The sequence below is a fragment of the Marmota flaviventris genome, unplaced genomic scaffold, assembly GCF_047511675.1.
Source record: "Marmota flaviventris isolate mMarFla1 unplaced genomic scaffold, mMarFla1.hap1 Scaffold_526, whole genome shotgun sequence".
NCBI lineage: Eukaryota > Metazoa > Chordata > Mammalia > Rodentia > Sciuridae > Marmota > Marmota flaviventris.
Genome location: NW_027288333.1, coordinates 15,578 through 36,790, shown reverse-complemented (window position 1 = coordinate 36,790; position 21,213 = coordinate 15,578). Strand labels below are relative to the sequence as shown.

Genomic DNA, 21,213 nt, shown 5'->3' with positions numbered 1-21,213 from the left:
TTCCAGTGCCTCACATGTGCCAGAGAAGTGAGCTCCACTGAGCCCCAGCCCCAGCCCCCTGGTACATTTTTCATGGGGGATATTGGAGATTGAACTCACGAACACTTGACTACTAAGACAAATCCCCAGGATTTTTTTTTTTTTTACTTTATTTAGAGACAGGATCTCACTGTGTTTCTTAACACCTCACTTCTGCTAAGGCTGACTTTGAAATTTTGATAATTCTTCCTCAGCCTCTTCAGCAACTGGGATTACAGGCTTGCACTAACACACCCAGCACCTGGTACATTTTTAATACCTGTTTTATGTAGATTTTAACCAGTAGCCTTAACTTTTTTTCTAATATATATTTGATTTGAATCCATAACCCAGAAATCAGTGAAACAGAATCTATTTTTTATCTGCAACTCTGCTTTTGGTTATGTCAGTGTCTGAGTTAAGATTCCCCATTAAAGAATTTACTATGTCTTGTGTTCTCATTCTGACCTCCCATATGAGCTAGTTCTGAGTTTTAGAATATCTGAAACAAGGTTCCCAGAGATTCCAAATTTTTTGGAGTATTTAGAAAACACCATTCTCTGAGTCTTGTCTTCTAGGGACCACTTTGAATTTTAAGTGTGTAGCTTCTGAAGGGATGGACTAATTGGATGCTTTGCAACTGGAAGGCATTTTCTGATATACTTTCTCTCTAAAAGGTACTTTATTTGTTTCCTTTTATTAGATACTGTGAATAAAGGTACAATAAAAAATAGAGGACGTCTGGACCCGAGGCGGCGGCAGCGGAGCGGCCTCGCTGTGCGAGGAGGCCCTGCTGGTGCGAGGCCGCAGCCAGGAGCCCGAGGCCGGGCCTCGCGCTGAGCCGGCTGGGCCGTGGGCTGCCTGCGGCCTGGGCGGCGAGGCCTCCTTCCGGCTGGTGGGCCGCCGTGCCCTCGATGCGGGTGTGGGCTCCACGGAGCAGGACGGAGGCTGGGCCTGGGCCGCGGGCGGGATAGGAGGCCGACAGGCCCGCTCGCCCGCCCAGGTGGATGCGGTGCCGCGGCGATGGACACCCTAGAGGAAGAGAGCTTGGCGCTGTCCTCCTCTGCATCTGATGCAGAATTTGATGCTGTGGTTGGATATCTAGAGGACATTATCATGGATGACAAGTTCCAGTTATTACAGAGAAACTTCATGGACAAGTACTACCAGGAGTTTGAAGATACAGAAGAGAATAAACTCATCTACACACCCATTTTTAACGAATATATTTCTCTGGTGGAAAAATATATTGAAGAACAGCTACCGGAGCGGATTCCTGGATTTAACATGGCAGCTTTCACAACTACAATACAGAAAAGGAAGGCCGGGGACTGACTTAAGCAGTGGCTTAGTGGTGACTTCATTGTGCAAATCATCCTCTATGCCAGCTTCCCAGAACAATTTGAGGCACTAGGTCCCATCTCCAGGCAATGAACAGGAACATTCTGGATGTCACCAGTCTGACAGACTAAGAGAGACTACAGCTAATGACGACAGAAGAGTCCATCTCAGAAAGACTCTGTTCTGCAGCCCTTGGTTTGTGTTAAGTATTGACAGGTCAGAAACAACATGACCGGACCTTTGGACCCACTTCTCCTGACAAGCCGTTTTGTATTAGTGTTCTTCCCCTCCCCACCTAGTCACCTCTCAGGTGCTTGGGTCAGGCCCCTCTGATCATGCCCAGGTCAGCCATTCCACCTGGGAGCCCTTCCCTGGTACATGTTGGTGTGCATAACCACAACCATGAACCCTCCTCTTCCCAGCAGGCTTTGCATGAGTCCTTTGTGCACTCACTGCTCTTTTTTACATGGGACATAGTTTCAGTCCTTCACCCTCAATGGGGTTTCTGTTTGGGAGTATTTATCTAGGGAGCTACTGGAGCCAGCTGCCTGTCCTTCGATTTCTGTGTCTCCTCTGATCACAGCTTGTGCTGGCTGTGGGGTCAACCAAGAGAGATGTCCTTTACCTAAAAGCTACGTGTGAAAGTCAACTCCCAGTCTTAACATACATGGTCCTTGTAACACTGTCTTCTGTTGGTCCTGATATAGTCCCACTGTTTCTAGAAGTCTCTTTCAAGCATTATTTTTGAAAAATATTTTTATAGATGAATACTCAGGCAAACTTAGTGGATATGATCTTGGAACTTCCATGATAATCCACCTAAAGATCAAAGTATTATATGCTATGTGCTTTTTAGTCATTAGTGCTGTAAAGATAAAAATGCTTTTCATGTTGGTGCACCTGTTTCAGCAGCACCAGAGAATGTCTGCTATGTGCTGGAACAGGCTGAAGCAACCCTGCGTCATGGCATGTCAGGTGTGTTGTGCATGTTGGCTTAAAACCCTTTCTGTGTAAGCCAGTTGTTTGTTTTTTTTATTAGGGTAGGTAAAGACTCTGCGATTTCTTCTTCCCATCACAATCTCCTGCCAAGATGGTGTTCACTGGTCTAGCTCAGCATGAGGAGGAGGCAGTGGACAGCTTTACTGTTCGTGTGTCAGCTTTGGTTTACTACATTGTTTAGTTTAGTACTGACAGAGAACTTATGTGTCACACATCCCTGGAAAGAAGGAAAAAACAGTTCAGTTCCCCTGTGTACTTTTTTATTTTACTTTTTATAGTGAAAATAAGAATCTGTGCTGACTTTTCACTTATCTTCTGGTTTTAAAGGATGAGCTATAAGCTGTGTGTTTTTCTGTACTAATGTGTCGTTTATTACTTTTTGTACCATGAGTAAAATTTGAGGTGTTTTGCAAGAACCATCATTCTAAAAAAAAAAAAAAAAAAATAGATGTGTGGCAATATATTTAGCAAAGGGATTCCAAATTTTTTACATACATACCAAAAGTTATTATTACTGGATTGTATGGCATTTTTTAATGACAATTATTATTATTTTTTTTATTTATTTAAATACTGGAGGTTAACCCCAGGGCACTTTACCAGTGTGCTACATACCCAGTCTCCAACACTTTTATTTATTTATTTATTTTTGAGAGAGGGTTTTACTGAGTTTCTTAGGACGTTGCCAAGTTCTTGAAGCTGGTCTTTAATTTGAAAATAAATCCCTAGTTTTCTACCTCTTATTCTCCTAAGCCACTGGGAGTACAGGCATGTATGATTTTGCACTGCTACCCCAAATTATTCCTAGTGGATTATGTGGCATTTTTAATTGGGGCTTTTAAAGAACCTTAACACTTTTATAAAAAAATATATTTATTAAATTTATATTGTCACCAATATTTTTACATATTTTTGTACCCTAGAATCCCTATTAATTATGAGATATTTGCTTGGTTTTGTATGGTTTGGTGCTGGGTATTGAACCCAGAGTTGCATACCACTGAGATACATCCACATTCTTTTTTATGTTATATTTTGAGACAGGCTCTCATTAAGTTGATTGTAGCCTTGTTATGTTACTGAGGCTGTCTTTGTACTAACAATTCTCCTGTGTCCCCCCCCCATAGCTTCTAGAATTTCAGGCATATGCCACCACACATGACAATTTTAGATTTTTATAATAGCCATTCCAACAGCACTGCATAGGCTGAATAAAATCTATTTGATTAATGCATTGAATCCCTGAGGCAAGTTTATGTGAAGTGGCCAGTGTAGGAGTGTTGTGTAAAGATTAGCAAGGATTGTGGAATGTGATAGACACTATTATCTAAAGTACATATATGGGGCTGGGGATGTGGCTGAAGTGGTAGTGCACTTGCGTGGCATGCGTGCAGCCGGGGTTCTATCCTCAGCACCACATACAAACAAAAATGTTGTGTCTGCAGAACACTAAAAAATAAAAATAATAAAATTCTCTCTCTCTCTCTCTCTCTCTCTCTCTCTCTCTCTCTCTCTCTCTCTCTCTCTCAAAAATAAAGTACATATATGAAGACAGGAATTGATGTGAACATACTTTATATACAAACAGAGGTATGAAAAACTGTTTTATATGTGTAATAAGAATTGTGATGCATTCCATTGTCATGTATTTAAAAAATAAAACAAAAAAAATCTTTATGTGTATTGCTGAGTATCAAACTCAGTGCTTTGCACATTCTAGCAAAGTAGTCTACAACTGAGACACAACTCCAGCCCATGTACCCAGCTTTTTATACTCTCTTTGTAGTAATCAGAAACTACTTTAAAAATTAAAATTGCATTTATATCACTTTTCCTAGTACGGTAATGTATTACTAACTAAACTTATTCTTAGTATTTAAAAAATAATAATCTAATGGATGACTGTTATTTTTTCCAGGGATTATTTTATCACTTCTTTAGGCCTTGGTGAAGGTCTTTTTTTTCAGAATATAGATTCCTTCTATTAACAAATGGGTCCATGCTAACTGTGTTGAAAATAGTGATTCTAAAACTTCACACAATGCACACATTTCCAAGAGTATAGGGGAAAGGGAAAGACAATATTCACAACCAAGAAACCATTTCCCATGGAAGCACAGTATCAGTGTCCAACCTGGAGTGTAATCTAGATCTTTCAGGGATAAGGGTGTTTAAGAACCACAACCATAGGTTTTTGGGATCCTCTAAAGTACACTGAATGGCTTTAAATCACTTACTCTTCTTCAAAATAAAATTTCTGCTACCTACTTAAAAAATAAAGCACTATAAATGAGAAAGGTGAATGAGACTTAAGTTCTTTGGAGGTACTGAGGTTGACATTTAATTATAGTTTATAAATAGTCAAATAAGAAGTGCCTTCGAGTTGTCTCAACTTTTCCAACACATGATATAGAATACTTAGGTGAACTGACATGAAATAATGAAAATGCATTTCAGGGAAGTGATATCACAGAAATTTTCAGGGTAGAATCTTGGAAATGTGGGAAAAAATATATTAATATATATATGCTTTTCTATAGAAAAAAATAAGTGATAAGTACCTGAGTATGAGGGTAAATTCAGTGTGCCTCATGCATTGTAGGTTGAAGGTAATGATAAAGTAGTAACTGAGGAGATCCAGAACTCTATAATCCTGGGAGACATTAATAGCAATTTAGAAAAAGAAAATATAGTTAAATCCCTTTAGATTTACCTCTGTCCTCTGTTCCTCTTATGAATTTGATTCTGTCAAATGAGATTATGTGGGTATGGTTCTCTCTGAATTTATGTTCTCTTTTGTTTTTAGGATTTTGTCAGCTATGTCATGTAAAGCCCTGTCTTAAACTCACTTTGGGGGCTCTTTTACATCCTGTTCTGGACTGCAGAGCAGAGACTCACCTCACTCATTCTGTGCAATGAATTGACTTTTGTCAATCTTTGCAAACAATGGTTGGAAGAATAAGCATATTGGAGCGTCTTTCATATCCTATAATATGGTTGTCAGACCCTGTGGGTTAAAGGGTAGTTACTTGCTATGTTTGCAAAATCTTCCCTATGAGAAGGGCTTATCTATATTTTTTTGTTTTGGAAGCCCCATAAACACAGAAGAGAAGCATTTATAGTCACAAACAAAGGAATGCCATAAGCTATTAGATATGAGAAAATACAAAAATAAATAAAGTCTTCTCTTAGAGCTTTTAGAGGTAAAAAGTGTATTTCTGTTTTGTGTAAGGAAACTAAATTTTCTCTTTGGCCTGACAATATTTTGATGTTTTAAACTTGCTTGTAATTTCTACCTGTGTTTTGAATTCACCTATGCCTGGCTATCCCTTACCAGATAACAACCCTCTCTAAAACCTTACTGGTGCCGCATAAATACTGGCTCCTTCTGACCAAATAACAATTCTCTCTAAATTTCAGTGGCAACTTATAAATTCTAATGTCTGGAGCTGAATTTATTTTCCACCTTGAAATGTTAGCCACATAGATCCTTAACCTGCTATTTGCCTTTGTATTATGATTGTCAAAATCTTGTTAGCTGTAAGTACCTTAGACACCCACCTCCTTTGTAACTTTTGTGCTGTAAAAACGTTTTCCTGATGATCAGGGGGATGATCTCTAGCATGGAATCTTGTAAGAGACAGTCCTGGCCAGCTTTTGTGTACACAATACAATCTTGATTTAAAATTTAAGTTGGTGGTCTTTTGTGTTTTGGTTTAACATTAACCTTTTTTTTAAATGTCACTGTAAATAAAACCAAAGAACACAACAAAACTCCTGTAAATGAGCCAGGTGCATAAAAATAGTCATTCTTTACTGAAAGCACAGTATTCATTATAGAAATGATATAAGCTTAAAAATTAATTAAAAGATATCTCAAATATCAAGTGAGTTTAGGAGTTAGAATTTTTTTTTTTCTTTCAGAATATAGGTAGTAAAATAGGACAAAAGAGAAAATGTGAAGCATAAATATATTAAGTAATATGCAAAAAATCACCAAAATATTTATTACAAAAAAAAACATATCTACAGAAATTGTTCAAAAGAAGCAGTCTTTTTGTCAGGAATAAACATTTGGACAGGAATGGAAGTTTTGGTTCTCTTTTTAAGTAGTTTTACTCCTAGTGAATAATCTTTTCACTATTTCTGCATTTTTCTGGTTGGAATTAATTATAATTCATATATCTGCAAAAAAGGTACTGAATGCAGAAAAATATTATTGCTCATGTTTAAATCACCTCCATTATTTGATCTTTCCCTTTTTAAACCAAAAATCTGCATAAAACCATCTCTTAATAAATATCTCTATCTCTGTATATTAGCAGCAACTGAGTTATAAAATTTGCTATGATCACTTGTCTCTTCATGTACTTAGACTATGAATTTGCTACTTAGCACTTAGGTATAAGTCTCTATGATGTTCTCTAGTTATTTATGTCACTCTGCTAAGTTTTATACCAAGCTCTTAGTATGTGCCTTAATTACTCTGTGTAGCAATGTAGGATTTATGTCTTATTTGTGACACTTTGTTCCCAGAACTGTGTCTAAAGGGATATTGTAAAAATGATTATTCAGGAAAAAAAATCTATCTAATATTATCTTTTATTTTATATTTATATATTTATGTATACATATTTTTATTATTTAGAAACACCCTTTGGTCTGAAACTACAGTGATACTAGTGTATTTTAGCTTGAATTGGTTGTGAGAATCAAACTAACAAGACTTTTATGTGTGTTGGTTGGTGATTTCTGCAACCTCAGGAACCTAGTGAATAATAGCAGAAATAAATAAGTAACTCTTTAGTTTGAGGCAGAACCACCAAACTAGATGATGTTTTGCTTCTGCTTTCTATCTCAATTATCAGAAACATACCTTTAAATTTACATGGAACTCTTTTGGAATTCTGTTCTGTTAGTTCTTCTAAAAAAATCAATGAAACTGAAAAATAATGCAGGAAAGATAAATAATTAATTTCAAACAATTCATTTCTTAAAATAAATAATTTTTTCAAATCACCAAAAATTCTGAAAAGTTACAAAAGTTAAAAGCTTTAGAAATATCCTAATGCAATTTCTCTTTTGCTCAGAACAGTAGACTATATCTCCAACTCATTCTTCTCTAGAATTGGACTGTGTGCAAATATTTAAAAAAAGTGCTAAGATGCCCCAAATGGCTTATAAGTTTTAAAATCCTGAAAGGAGCTCAAATCTGCCATTTTTCTACTTTACAAAATACAAAATCTTAAATTTGTATATTTAACAAACATTTGCAGAAGTGTAATTCAAAATGACCTAAAAAAATGAAAAATATCATTGAAGGACTGACCCACTGATCATGAGGGACTTATAATATTGAATCCCTTATATTAAATGTCTTTTTATCATTGTCAAAATTTTCCATGTTTAATATTATCAATATATTAATCAAAATTTTTATGCATTTAATAACAAATATCTAATTTCCTATTTTATTCAGTCTTTTAAAAAATTAGTAGTAATTAATATTAATAATTTAATTCTCATACTTGTGAAAGTATGAAACATATACTTTAAAAGCTATGGCTATAGCAAGTGAAAAATCCAGCCTAATTTCCTTTTAAGATTGGGAGCCATCTCATCACAAATGCATGAAAAGTTAATTTCTGCTTCATTATAAATTACTGTGATTTGCTTGAAATGCCTACCAGTGCCTTGAACTCACCCATGTCTGGTTTTCCCTGATGAGAAAACAACCCTCCCTGAAACTTTAGTGATGACTCATAAATTCTGGCTTTCCCTGACCAAATAAAAACTCACTCTGAAACTTTAGTGGTGGATCATAAATTCTGATGTTTTGATCTAAATTTACTCCCTAAGTGCTAAATCATTTAGACCATTAACCTACTATGTGTCTTTGTATTATGCTTGTGAAAATTTTGTTATTCGTGTAAGTTCTCAAGTCACCCCCCTTTTGTAACTTTTTGTGCTATAAAACTACAGTCCTAGAGAACTGGAGTGCTGAATTATTTTTCCATGGGTTTCAGGAGAGACTGATATGCTCAAATGCGGGACCACCAAAAGACCACCAGAGACCAATATGTAAGCACCAAAGACGTGTTTATTCCAAGCTAGCTCAGTCCACGCACACAGAAACTGGTGGCTTAGAGGCCCTGAGCCTGGGGTTTGCAGCAGTTTTATAACTCTTTGGGAAAGGCAGGAACCCCACATACATCATAGCATCTCTTAGCAAATCATCACACGCCTTGGGAAAATCATAAACAACTCTAAAACATGATTAGCACATTCACTGGTGGGAACAAGTTGGGTAAGCAGGATTGGTTAGTACAAGATGGGGATTCATTTGAACAGATTGGCTTAGGCCATGAGGGGATTATATGCTAAACTATATGGTTTCCCAAAATTTTATCAATCACCATAAACTACTGGAAGTTTCATTTGGAATCCCAGGAATTTTCCCTGTCTCATGCTGATTGGTGGCTGCTAGGGGGTTGTTATGGATCCCCACCTAGCCTGACTGAGTCTGGGACACCAGGCACAGCAGATCTCTCCTGTTATTTGTAGATAAACAACTCAGCAGGTTGGGTATGAGCCTAGGAGTGCTCTGTGTGTCTTTCCAAGGCCAAGAGTCATGCCCCCTTCCTTGGACAGTCTTTGCTCTGAGGTAGAGGCTGGTTTCTCACCTTGTACCTTATGTTTTTTATGTATTTTTTTAGATGTAGCTGGACACAATACCTTTATTTCACTTATTTATTTTTATGTGGTACTGAGGATTGAACCCAGGGTCTTGCACATGGGAGGTGAGCACTCTACTGCTGAGCCACAATCACAGCCCCTTATGTGTTGTTTTTGTTGAGCATTTTTACTTTAGGGTTTTCTTCCCAGTTCAAAGTTCAATCTGTAACCTAAAAAGAACAGAGATCAAAAATTAAATAAATAAAATTTTATAATTATTGTCATTATTTTATATTAATTCCTTAATAATATACAAGCATATATAATCCATAAACTGAAATGACTTTATATGTAAGTTTAAATGAAAATGTTCTGTTGGTTGGGTTAGTTCCCACTAATGGGAAAACAACCTTGCCTCAAAATAATAGCAGCCTGACACTCTTGGGTACATTTCTCAGTTAAAAAAAAAAAAAAAAAAAAAAAAAAACAGCACTCAACAACCTGAGATTCTAGCCCTTATTCATGCCTGGATTGGATAATATTCCCTGTCACTCAAAAAAGGGCTCACTTCTCTCAGATTCAATGTTCATGATCTGAAGCCCCTTCCAATCAAAAGCATTTTGTGGGAACTGTCCAATCGTGTGTCATCAGGGAGGAGGAGGGTGGGCTTTCACTTCTTATCTCCTGAGTCCTCCATTTTTGCCATCTGTAGTCTCATACTTCAGAGTCACAGGTTGTTCTGCTGTGCAGGAACTGAGGATCCCAAGTAGCCCCACTCCTGAGAATCAGGAAATGGCGAGTGTGCATTGGCCTAGCAAGAGAGGCTGGGGGAGGAAGACTATTGGAACCACAAGACTGGCTGTGTTGAAAACAGGAGCTAGCACATTGGGACTCTGGGCAGTCTCTGGAGTCTACAGGCTTTACTCCTCCACTTGGCCACTATGTCCTCAGTCCTGCTGGCCAACCAGGTGGGGAACATGTCAGTGGCAGAGACTCTTTGCTGCCTTCCTTATGCTCAAAGGGCATCCTCAGAATCTGCATAAAATATTATGTGGCAGGAGTGTTCCTGCAGCCCAGTGTCTTACCAGATGTTGGAGATTGACAGGTGGAATAATTATCAAAATCAAATCTCCAAGGTCCATTTTCCTGCAGGAAAGGAGCTGTCATTTTTGGGTACCTAAATTCCTTTTTAGCTAGCTAATTTTCATTTTGACATTCTTTTATTTTTACTTTCTTCATTATTATTATTTTGTTTAAAGTTAGGTGAACTCGGGATACTGTACTACTTAGCCATATCCTTGGTAGTGGAGCCAGATTTACAGATAGGTAGTTAGTGTAGTTAGGTAAATTGGGTCTAATATCCAGTAAAATCAAGAATAAATGCCATATTGAGGATGGAATCCAGGATAGGGGGAATTGAAAATGTCCCCAAGGCCCTGAGCCCATCCCAAGAAAATTTTAATGAAGCAGCTCACCACAAACATGGAGATGCTAATCCAAAAGACTTTCCTGCCCAGATTGCTCCTTCAGCCCACCTGTCCTCCACACTTTGGGCCTTCCCACCTACATTCCAACACTGCAAGAAAACAGAACAAAGGACAGCAATGTGACAGGAATGCAGGATAGCTGAAGGAAGACCTTAGCTATAAAAAAGCTAAAAAGACCTTAGTTTAAAAAAAAAAAATCCCTTTCATGGATTCTACCTCTTGGGTCCCCTTTTTCTTCTGGGGAGAAGTCCTTTCTACTGTCCTTTAATAAAGCTTATACTTTCCACTCTAAACTTGCCTTGGCACACTTCTCTGATGTTATACTTCAGCATTGGGGAAGCAAGGACTCTTCACCAGTAAACAGCCTTAACAGGTTTAAATTTATTTTGAGAAAGGTCCTAGCTAAGTTGCTGAGATTATTTTTGTTATGGTTTGATTTATCTAGAATTTAGTATTGCAATAAACCATAGTGTTTTCACATACATATGTATTCATATGGGAATCTTATTTATATTGTGATTCTTTATTATTGTAATATTATATTTTCACAATATATATGAATAGTAGGCCATGATAAGTTTTTTTTTTTTTTTTTTTTTTGCTCTTATAATTGAAAAGATTTTTGGCTAAAGTTACATATAACTTTGTAGATGAATTTTAAAAATTTATGCTTTGGTTTCTTACTTCATTTAAAGTAAAGCTTGATGATTTTTTTTATTATTACATTATTGTTGTATTTAATAGTCAGGTTTATTTGACATAACCATAAAACATGAAATATAATTTGCTCCCCTTCAATATCCAGTAGTTCCCCTTTCCCTATTCTCCAAGTTTCTTCTATCATATATTTATTTACAGTTTTTTAAATTATTGCTTTATAGAATACACATAAAAGTAGACTTCACTGTGATATATTCATATTTGTGCATAGAAGTTTTGGTGAGATCTATTGTCAGTAAATTTGGGGGAAATGATAACCTTTGTAATGATGAGTTTTCTTATTTACATGGGATGTATAATTCAGTCTTTTATGTGCTTTTTGTGACTTTTATTTTCTCATAAGTTCTACATATTTTGTTTCTAAAAATGTACATATGTGAAATACCACTTTCATAAGGCACCTATGTAAAATTTATACATAGTGTTTTATGCTCTTTTTTAAACTGGATATATTATGAAATGTGACTGGCCCCAGTGACCATTTTTCCTACAGATTATTATTTATCTCTTCCAAGATGTATATTGTATTGAGCCATGCCCTTGGGCTTCAAGTGTTTGGATGAGTACCATTGCATACTTACATGTTCTCATGATCACATATGCTCTAATTTCAGTAAGTCTCTGTGATGGGGAGTATCGTGTATATTCAATAGCAAAATAGTTTCCACAAATAGATACTAATTTAAACTCCTTTTGAGTTAATGATTATTAATTTGTTTTAAATGTTCATCAATATTACTTAATTTTTCCCATGATGGGTTTTTATTTTATATTTCTTAAATTTCTAAATATTTTGAATTTTTATAGTTAATAAACATATCTCATGTATAAATTTGAAGTTCAGACTTTTGTCTTTTATATATTTTTGGCTTAAAAGATGAGAAAAGGATCCAAAAATGCAGCTAGAGATTGATTTGAAAAAAAAAAATGTTTAAATTATTTTTAATTGACTTTTTTCTTTACTCATCATTTATTTTAGGTTTCTTGTATGATTGTAAGGGTAGGTTATTTAAAGTGGATTCTAGGGCTTATCTTTGTTAATTACTACAGGAAAAATAAATAAGAAATTTCTCTACACTATGGCTGCAGGAAAATGAATAAATTTCTTTAAAATCATATGGTAATAAAATTGTTAAATGACATACTTACTAAACATCCACTCCTTAAAAATTTTTTTTCTGTAATATTTTTGGCAGAGAATCATGAATTCTATTATCTGGATTTTGGGATTTAATATAAAATCATATGGAATAAAATTTGGCCAATCCTAGAAATATTCATACATAAATTGTTGTTTACTTAATGACATGTTGTGGAGATAGCAACTAATGAACATATTTATTTTTAGAAATAGTTACTTTTTTTGCTTTTCAGTTTCTAATAAGCCTTTTAGATTTATTTCCTTCCTGAGTCACTCAGGGCCACTGATGTGTTTTTTTTTTTTTTTTTTTTTTTTTTTTTATTATTCTGTAATCTCCAGGCATTTACCCTTCTAAGAAATCTGTCTTGTGAGCTCTGTTTCTGAAGAGTTGCTTAACATGAAAGAAAAAAAAGTCTTTATGTTGCCTCCGAAATGTATTCTCAATGCACTCTTTTCAAAATGGAGAGAAAATAATATTTCCTCAGACTGACATCCCTGTGTCAGGAGCTAACAATACATTGATGGTCTTTGAAGAAATTTCATACAGTTCTGTCTCTGGGTAGTTTTCTGTGGGCTGCTGAATTGCCATTTAATATCCAGATACCCATGTTTTTCATCTGTACTATGGGAATAATTTTAGAGGGAACAGATGAATAATGCTCTTCATGAGGCTATGAATACCTGTATGTTCTGTAGTGCACAGCTGACAAAGCCCCTGGAATACACTGTGCCACTCACATGATTTTTCTTTCAAAAGCTTGTAATAACCTTTTCACTTTAGGCATCCATGTCATCCACATTCCCAATTATAAAAGTTTGAATCTTTCTTTTCTGAATTCCACGTTTCGTTTCTCTTGTGGTACAATGTGGTACAAATAACTATGTTTTTTTTTTTTTTTTCCTTCTTTTACACTGTGTTTCTAATAAAAATGTTCTCTGCTCCAAACCTATATTTCCCATGTCCAGCTATGTTTAGAAAATGACATAGATAATTTATTTGATAATTTATAAAGGAGAGTTGAGAATGATTCTTGCTCATGTTTCCCCTCCTTAGAAACTGAACCAGAACTGTTCTTGGTCCTGAAAAGGGAGGACCATAACCAATCAGATATATATTAAAAAATGTTAATTGATTGTATATTCTCTTCTAAGAACTCTCTGTTCAGATCCTTGGCCCATTTCTTGATTGGGTTATTATTATTATCATCATCATCATCATCATCATCATCATCATAAACATCACAATTATTAGTATTTGTTTAGTTTTTTTGAGTTCTTTATGTACCCTAGAGATTGGTGCTCTATCTGATATGTGCGGGGTAAAATATTCCTCCTAAAATGTAGGCTCTGTCTTCACCTCACAGATTGTTTCTTTTGCTGAGAATAAACTTTTTAGTTTGATTCTATCCCATTTATTGATTATTTGTTTTAATTCTTGTGCTTTCAGTGTCTTATTAAAGAAATTGGGGCCTAATCCCACATGATGAAGATTAGAGCCTGTATTTCATTCCATTGGACACAGAGTATCTGGTTTAATTCCAAGATCTTGATACACTTAGAGTTGAGTTTTGTGCATGGTGAGAGATAGTGGTTTGTTGAAGAGGCTATCTTTTCTCCAGTGCATGTTTTGACACCTTTGTCTAATATACAATAATTATAGTTTTGTAAGTTAGTCGTCTCTGTGACCTCTATTCTGTACCATTCGTCTGCAGTCTGGTTTTTTTTTTTTTTTTTTTTTTTTTGTTTGTTTGTTTGTTTGTTTTGCAAATGCAATGCTGTTTTTGTTACCATTGTTCTGTAGTATGGTTTAAGGTCTGGTATAGTGATGCCACCTGCTTCACTCTTTCTGCTAAGGATTACTTTAGCTATTCTTGGTTTCTTATTTTTCCACATAAATTTCATGGTTGCTTTTTCTATTTCTATGAGGAATGCCATTAGGATTTTGATCAGAATTGCAGTAAATCTTTATAGTGCTTTGGGAGCATTTTTATTTTGATAATATTAATTGTGCCTATTGATGAGCAAAGTAGATCTTTCCATCTTCTAAGGTGTTTTTTGATTCTGTTCTTTAGGTTTCTGTAGTTTTCCTTGTATAAACCTTTCACGTCTTTCATTAAGTTGATTCCCAAATATCTTTTTTTTTTGAAGTTATTGTAAATGTGGTAGTTTTCTTCATTTCTTTCTCAGTAGAGTTTTCACTGATATAAAGAAATGCCTTTGATTTATGGGTGTTGATTTTATATCTTGCTACTTTGCTAAATTTATTTACTAGTTCTAGAAGTTTTCTGGTGGAGTTTTTTGAGTCTTCTAGGTATATAATCATATCTGCCATTTGAATGTAAATGGATAGCATTGGAGAAGATAATGCTAAGTGATGTTATCCAATTCTGAAAAAACAAAAAATGCCAAATATAAGGAGGCTGACTCATAATGGGGTAGGGAGGGGGAGCATGAGAGAAATAGATGGATTCTCAATAAAGAAGAGGGGTGGGAGGAAAACAAAGGGGTCAGGGGATTAGCAAGAATGGTGGAATGTGATAGAGACCATCATCAAAAGTACATGCACAAATACACAAATTTTTATCGCCATACTTTATATACAATGAGAGATATGAAAAATTGTGTTCTATACATGAAATAAGAATTGTAATGCTTCTGCTGTCATTTCTTTAAAAAAATCGATAGAAATATGAAAAAAATTGTTCATAAATTATATACATTATATATATATATATATATATATATATATATATATATATATATATATATATATATATGGAAAGTCAAGTCTCTTTCCTGAATTTTTAAAAATCAATTAATTTATTAATTTGTTCTAACTTGCTAATATAGCAGAATGCATTTCACTTTGTAGCACACAAATGGAACACAAGATTTTATTTCTCTTGTTGTTCAGAAAGTATAGTTACAAAACCCAAGTAACTCTACTTTGTGTACAACAAGATTTTCATCTCATTCCACCATCTTACCTACCTCTATAACATCTCCCATCACCTCCCTCCTCTTTGTCTTATTCAAAGTTTCTTCATTTCTTCCATGCTACCTCCCACTTCCCTCATTGTGGATCACCATCCACTTAGCAGAGAAAACATTATTGTCTTTGGTTTACGAGGATTGGATTACTTGCTTTAACATGATATTCTCTAACTCCATGCATTTACTTCCCAATTCCATAATTTTATTCTCTTTTAATGCTCAGTAATATTCCACTGTGTAAATAGACCATATTTTTTTATCCATTCATCTAGGGAAGAGCATATAAATTGGTTCTATAGTTTACCTATTGTGAATTGTTTTGCTATGAACATTGATGTGGATATGCCTCTGTATTATGCTGTTTTTAGCTCTTGTTGGTCTAAACTGAGGAGTGGGATAGCTGGGTAAATTTTGGTTTCTTTCCAAGTTTTCTAAGGAATCTCCTTATTCTTTTCCAGATTGGTGTCACCAATTTAGAGTCCTACCAACAGTGTAACAGTGGGCCTTTTTCCTCATATCTTCACCAACATATATTTTTGCTTGTATTTTTAATAATTGCAATTCTGATTGGAATAAGATTACATTTTGGAGTAGTTTTGATTTGCAATTCTTTAATTGCTAGAGATGTTGAACATTTTTTATTTATTGATTGATTGTTTATATTCTAAGAAGTGTGTCTCTTCAGTTCCTTAGCCCATTTCATTTAAGGATAGGGAAATTTGTTTTCTGTTATTAAGTTTTTTAACTTCTTTATATATCCTGGAAATTAGGTTTCTATTTGAGTGCATGTGGTAAAAATTTGCTCCTATTCTCTGGTATCACTTTTTGCCTCACTGAGTGTTTCCTTTGCTGAGAAGAATCTTTTCAGTTTGAATTCATCTCATCTAGTGACTCTTGTTTCTATTTCTTGTGCTTTAGTACTATTCTTAAAGAAGCAAAATTTCAAATCCCCTACTTGGGATTACAGGTGTAAGACATTATGATAGCAACACGATTCATCTTCATTTCAAGCCCACTTTCTTAAGGGGCTTTCATCCTAGGAAGAAAAAGAAAATGTTATAGACAGGCCACTGGGTCTAAGGCCACGACATAAAATAAGGAATATACCATTAATCAATTTAAATAATATACTCAAAACTTTGGATCTGTGGGAAAATATATATATATATATATATATATATATATATATATATATATATATATATATATATATATAAATTATTATTATTATTATTATTATTATTATTATTAGTAGTAGTAGTAGTAGTAGTAGTATTACACACACACACACACACACACACACACACACACACACACACACCATTCACTTTCTGGTTAAATCTCCTTGCCCTCACTCAGGGCAGTTTCTCTCTAGTTTTTTATATGTCAAAAGAAATATTGGTTAAAAAAAAAAATAAATGTATCTTTCACCTGTAGCATAAAAGAAGTGATCATGTCCTTCATCTTCCTGAACTCAGGACAAGCATAACTCTCAAATATGGTTCTGTGAACTGAGATTTTCTGGAGTCTTGACATAGTTTTGAGGGTGCTGTTCCAAAAATACATATACTTTATTAGTAATATTTTAAATTCACAATGGTAATTTTAATAGAGTGGAAATTATGGGTTTTATTATAAAATTCAATTTTTACTATTTTTATATGAATTCTAAAAAATAATTATCTTTCCACCTCATATAATTTTAATGTTCACTGTTTCCATACAAGAGAAGTTAACTGAAATTTTACAAGATTTTCACTGTATTATTTCCATCAATAAATAATATATTTACATATATAATCTTCAAATTCAAAAGGCCTCATATGCAAGTTTAAATGCAAATGCTTGTCTTGGTTGGCTGGATTTTACTTCTCCAAGGATACCTTGCCTTAATTTCGCTGCAGCCTGAGGATCTGGATTTCAATTCCCAGAGCCTCAAAAGAAAAATAAATAAATAAATAAATGTACAGACAAGACCCTACAATTGGACATCATTTATTTCTGGATTTGAGGTTATCTCCTGACTCTCAAAAAACTCACTAGGCTTAGATTGAGCATATGAAGACATAAGTTGTGTCTAATCGGGACCCCTTATATAAGCATTGTCCAATGTACACATATTCAGTAAAGAGAAGCAAGTTGTGACCATCTGGTGTGAAGTCTGCCAGAGTGGGTATCCATTTCTAGGCTTCCTCACTTATGTTCAGTGAACCTTATTTTTTCTCCTGTATACGTACTTTGTGATTTATAGAGAGGACATGTGGTTCCTAAAAATACAGTAAATGATGAGTGTGCAGTGAAATCCTGAGACTGGATGGTGAGTCTGGTTGAAACTGGCTGCACTAACTATGGTGGGAACTGGCTATGGTTGGCTAGAATCCCTGGTGTAATCTTTAGTTTCTGCAATCCTGTGTCTTCTCCTGAGAAAGTTCAGCCATGAATTTCCACTGGCCAGTCAACTGGACCATATATTAACAGTAGACACTGGAAGTTCTATAGTATCCTATAGAATATCTTCAGCCCCTACCTTAAATTCTATGTGAGAACATTTGTGGCAATATTTCCAAATCTTCTCAGATTGTGTTGTGGATTCTGGAGTGAGGAGATCATCCCAATCACAACTCCATGTATTTTTTCCTCTAGGAGTGGGGTGAGATACTCTATAGATATCTCAGTTTTTCTTTCTTCCTGAATTCATTCTCCTTTTCTTTTTTTTTTTTTTTTTTTTGGAGATTGTGGTATTTTGGATTGAGCCAGAGGTACTGTACCACTTAGCTACATACCTGGTACTTTTAATTTTTTTTATCTTCAAACAGTTGCTGAGTGTGATTTTAAATTTATGCTCCAGTATGTTGAGTTGTATTTATACATAAAATTTTAGCTTCCTGTTCAATGACAACTTCCCACTTTCCCAGTATTATCAGTTACTTTTTTGCAGTATTATCAGTTACTTTACCCATATTACATTTCAAATGAACATGGTATTTTCAATTGTTATACCAAAAACTGGATGAGATTTTAAAGTATTTTTTTCTCTCTGGGTGCAATGATTCATGCATATTAATTCCAGAGACTCAAGTGGCTAAGTCAGTAAGATTGCAATTTCCAGGTAAACATCAGGAACTTAGGTAGACTAATTATACAATTAGAAAAACCTGTCTCAAAATTTGAAAACATGGCTGGGTATGTAGCCCAGAATTAACATGCTGCTGTTTCAAATCCCCAGTACCATAGAAAAATATCAAAAGCAAAATTTTTTTGTTGTTGTTTATGAGCATTTTACATGATTGAAAAGTAAAGAAGAATCACTTGATATTAGAAAACTCATGTGTTTCTATTCTTCCTTTGTGTCTCCAAAGGCAGACAACCTGTCAGAGTGTCTTTATGCTCAGATTTCCTTTTATGGAATGTATATGAGAACATTCTCATTCCCTACTCTGGTATTCTCCTGGAACTGTGTTTCAGAACTATGTAATATGAGGATCCCTCAGCTGGCACATCTAATGCCTCTCATAAGTCCAGACCAGTACTTGGGGCTTTTCTTGTTCAAGAGCAATATAAATGTAGAGAGCTTAGTTTCTCAAATAAATAACTGAGAGAACTCTCAACTTCCATTTTTTTTAAATGTCTTCACTAATTTTATAGTCTAGCACAGTGTTTCTTTCTTCCATATTCATATAATTGAAGTACTACTTACTATTCCACTTTTTGAGAGTAGCCATTCTAACAGCTGTGCTCATACAGAAGATCTTATAGTTGGATGGTGCACTAAAATTCTGATGCAAGCTTTTTAGATTCCAGGGTGCCTTATGCTCACTGGAAAAAAAAATTGATGTGCACCTATTTTAGAAATAAAGAGGGATCTGTGAATGTAACCATTTTTTTTTCACTAATATTCGAGATTTTAGCCCATTACAATGTTTTCACACCAATGTGAGAACACTCCTTTTTGATCTAGGTAGATTTGCACCTGCACAGTTACCAGTGCTTTCAATGTTTGAGGTTTCAGATGTAGTCCATTGAATGGAAAAAGTTAATATCGGGACAAATTACTTACAGAAAGAATTGGTTAGGTCTGGTGTTATTAGTAAAGTGAGCTGGGTGAGAGACATCAGGAAGTGCTGAACTGCCACTTTGGCTTTCAGTGGTGGTCTGTATTTCCCTGTTAATTTTTTGATACTGTCTAGATAAAAGTTCAACTGTCAGCAACAGCTATTTGCATTTTTAGAGAATGTTGGCAAATCCCTCTAAGGAATTTAGGGATTACCTTAAGATTTAACATCTCTTCCACTCTGGCCTAATGGAATAAAGCCCATAGATCTTGCATGGCCATAGAAAACCACTTATTTTTCCCCCCTGGAGTAAATGCTCATGTATATTTTATTCCTTCCTCTGTGTGTACAGATAAATTAGCATTTAAACTACAGGCAATTTAGAGTTAAATAATATATTTCAAACGCAAATCAATCTTCCTTTATTTATATTAATACTGTATTTGGGCATTTTGTTCCAGTAATTTTGCATATTGCTCAAATCAGAAAAATCTTCAAGTGCATTCTACTTATCTCATCTTGGTCGATATTTTTTTTTTCAGTTTTCCAATTTGTGTGCCTCTAATTCCTTTACAGTTTTTAGAAGGACTAAAAACAGGAGTATATATTTATTTGGTGTATCCATAAATGGAGGTAGGCTTATATTCTGCTTTTATTTATTTTTATTTAATTTTTTAAAATTATCTCTCTTTATATCTGCTCCTTGGTGGATGCTTGTGTATAATTCCAGTGTCACACACATTCTGCACACAAGTCGCTTTTGTAATCTATGCCTTTTATTCTAACATCTACCTTGAAGTTGGATTGTAGCATTCATTAACATTAAATATTTTATTGATATGTTTTGATTTATATACTTATAATAATTAACAATAAAAAGATATTTGCATACATATGAAATGCCCTATGTAGTTTTCTGTATTGTGATTTTTTTTATCTTAAAATTACTACACTGTTGTAATATTATAGCATGCATTAGTGTCAGGTAATGATCACTAGTACATTTGTTCTTAAATGTGAGAGAGTACTTGTCTAATTTTATATACATTCATCTTTCCAGGAAAATTTTAGAAGTTTTTGCTTTGATTTCTTCTTTCACAAAAAGCAAAGAATGGTAAAATTATGACCAGTTATTATTAAAGGGTACCTTGGGAAAATGATCATTTTTATAATAGTTCTATCCTTTGTAAATATGTTGAATATTTGAGTCTTTTATGTTCTTTTCTGTATTTTTATTTTCTCAAATACTGCATATTCCTTTCGTAAACATACTTGCATATGAAATGCAACATTCATGTGACATCAGCATAAAACATACATGGTATTTTATAGTATTTGTCAAACTGGATATAATACATCAACAAAAATTCTAGCTCCTAGAATTTACATTTTACAAAATTTAATAATTATTTCCTCCTCTTTAGCCATGCCCCTTGGTTTCAACTCTGGAAGAATGTGGATGTACTCTCATGAACAGTTGCTGTAATTTTAGTCTCTGTTTCCTCTGCAGGTCTATCATATACATATGATTACAAAACAGTTTCTACAAATGGATAATAAAAGCTTAAATTATTATTTTCCTTTTTTGTGAATGCATTTATTCCACATATTCATCAATACTATTTAATTCATCTATATGATGTGATTTTATTCAATGTTACCTAATTTCTAAAGATTTTGAGTTTTTATGATTATTGAAAAGTTAGATATATCCTTTTTAAAGTGACTCTTCAAGAATTTTTTTTCTTATGCATTCTGTTGTACTTCTTCTTCTTATAAGTGTTTG

The 21,213-nt window shown here is 34.4% G+C and overlaps 1 pseudogene; it reads left to right on the top strand.

The window, feature by feature from the left end:
* The first annotated feature begins 770 nt into the window (after positions 1–770).
* Positions 771–2,780, top strand: LOC139704329 (ADP-ribosylation factor-like protein 2-binding protein pseudogene; annotated as a pseudogene).
* The last annotated feature ends 18,433 nt before the right edge of the window (positions 2,781–21,213 follow it).